This window comes from Zingiber officinale, chromosome 6B, assembly GCF_018446385.1.
Source record: "Zingiber officinale cultivar Zhangliang chromosome 6B, Zo_v1.1, whole genome shotgun sequence".
NCBI classification, from domain to species: domain Eukaryota; kingdom Viridiplantae; phylum Streptophyta; class Magnoliopsida; order Zingiberales; family Zingiberaceae; genus Zingiber; species Zingiber officinale.
This window is the reverse complement of record NC_055996.1, coordinates 74,800,579-74,802,912: the sequence shown is the minus strand read 5'-3', so window position 1 is coordinate 74,802,912 and position 2,334 is coordinate 74,800,579.

Genomic DNA, 2,334 nt, shown 5'->3' with positions numbered 1-2,334 from the left:
CTAGTGTGCTTGTGAGATGCTCTGGCTGAAACTAGGGGTATATGCTTTCTAGGGGGTAATTTCCTAGGCTAAATCCAAAATTTTGAAAAACTAATAAACTTGAGATTTTTGAAAATTATTTTTCCTAGAATTTGAAATCAAAGTATTTTGAAATTGCAAATGAAGAATCAATTAAAAACAACCTCTATTCTACTAAGAACATCCCTATTTGTCTTCTAAGTGCACTGAACTCGAGTTCAGGTAAAGGTTTTATGAACATATTAGCCAGGTTTGACTTGGACTCAACGTAGTTAAGCACAATGTCACCCTTAGCTACATGATCCCTTACAAAGTGGTGTCTTGAGTGGTGAATTGGATTTTTGGTTAAGTTAATTGAACTTATATTATAAATAGAAATTTTTGTGTTTTTATATTCTAGTTGATAGTCCTTTTAAGGTATGCATCATCTATAATAATTGAGATGCACATTCCCCTAAGGTTATGTACTCAGCTTTAGAAGTGGATAAAGCAACGCAGTGTTGCTTTCTACTTGACCAACTTACTAGGCACTGACCTAGGAATTGGCAGCTACCACTTGTGCTTTTTCTATCTAATTTACACTCGGCATAGTCTGAGTCAGAATAGCCAATTAGGTCGAAGGTGTAACTTCTAGGGTACCAAAGTCCTACATTTAGGGTTCCCTTAATATACCTAAGTATTCTTTTAACATTTATTAGGTGTGACTCTTTTGCACAAGATTGGCATCTTGCACACATACCTACTGCAAATAGGATGTCCGGTTGACTTGTAGTTAGGTAGAGTAGACTTCCTATCGCACTTCGATAGTATTTCAAGTCTACTGGTTTTCCTTCTAAGTCAAAGTCAATTTTAACATTTATAGCCATTGGAGTACTTATAATTTTTGAATTTTTTATTCCAAATTTTCTAATTAATTCCTTGATATATTTTGTTTGAAAGATGTAAATTCCATCTTTGGTTTGTTTAATTTATAAGCCTAAGAAAAAGTTGAGTTCTCCTACTAGGCTCATTTCAAATTCACTCTCCATTAATTTGGTAAATTCTTTTAGAAATTTAGTGTTGGTTGAACCAAAAATTATATCATCTACGTATATTTGGGCTATAAAAATATCTTTTTCTAAGGTTTTTACAAATAAGGTTTGATCTATTTGACCTTATTTAAAACCTTTAGATATTAAATAATTTGATAGTCGTTCATATTAAGCCCTAAGTACTTGTTTTAGTCTATATAGGGCCTTTTTTAGCCTAAAAATATGGTTCGGGTGGTCCAAGTCCTCAAATCCTGGGGGTTGACTTACATATACCTCTTCTTTGATAAATATGTTTAAAAAAAGAGGATTTTACATCCATTTAGAATAACTTGAATCCTTTCTGTGCTGCATAGGCCAGCAGCATTCTAATGGATTCAAGTCTTGCTACGGGGGCATAGGTCTCATCATAGTCTAACCCTTCTACTTGACTAAACCCTTTAGCTACTAACCTAGCTTTATTTCTTATAATTTCACCCTTATCATCCAATTTATTTCTAAATACCCATTTGGTGTCAACTATGGTTTTGTTATTGGGTTTGGGTACTAGTGCCCAGACCTGGTTTCTTTCAAATTGGGCTAACTCCTCTTGCATTGCTAGTATCCAGTCTAGGTCAGGTAGGGCTTCTTCTATAGTTTTGGGTTCAATTTTTAAAATGAGAGCAATCTGACTTAGGTTCCTATAAGATGATCTAGTTCTAACTCCTAGGGTTGGGTCACCCAAAATTTGGTCAGATGGGTGATTGGTACTTGTTCTTGATGGTCTTATGTTAGAGTCAATAATTGGTTCTTGTGATTGACTACATTTTATTTGAATATCTTCATCATCTTCTATATTTATTGAATTAATATTTTCTGTGTTTTGATTAATATTTTCATTTATTAAGTTAGGTAAGTTATTTTCTTCATCAAAAGTTACACTAGTTGTTTCTTCAACTTTTAAGGTATTTTTGTTATAAACTCTACAAGCCCTACTGGTTGTGGAATACCCTAAAAAGATTACTGGGATTGATTTAGATGTGAATTTTCCTAAGTAGTCCTTAGTGTTTAATATATAAATTTTACACCCAAAAACTTTTAAATAATTTAAGTTAGGAATCCTGTTGTAATATAATTCATATGGAGTTTTATTTTGTATTTTATTAATTAAAATTCTATTTTGAATGTAACAGGTTGTATTAATTACCTTAGCCCAGAATTGATTATTTAAGTTATATTCATTTAACATGGTTCTAGCGGCTTCTTGTAGGGTTTTATTTTTTCTTTCTACTAGACCATTTTGTTGGGG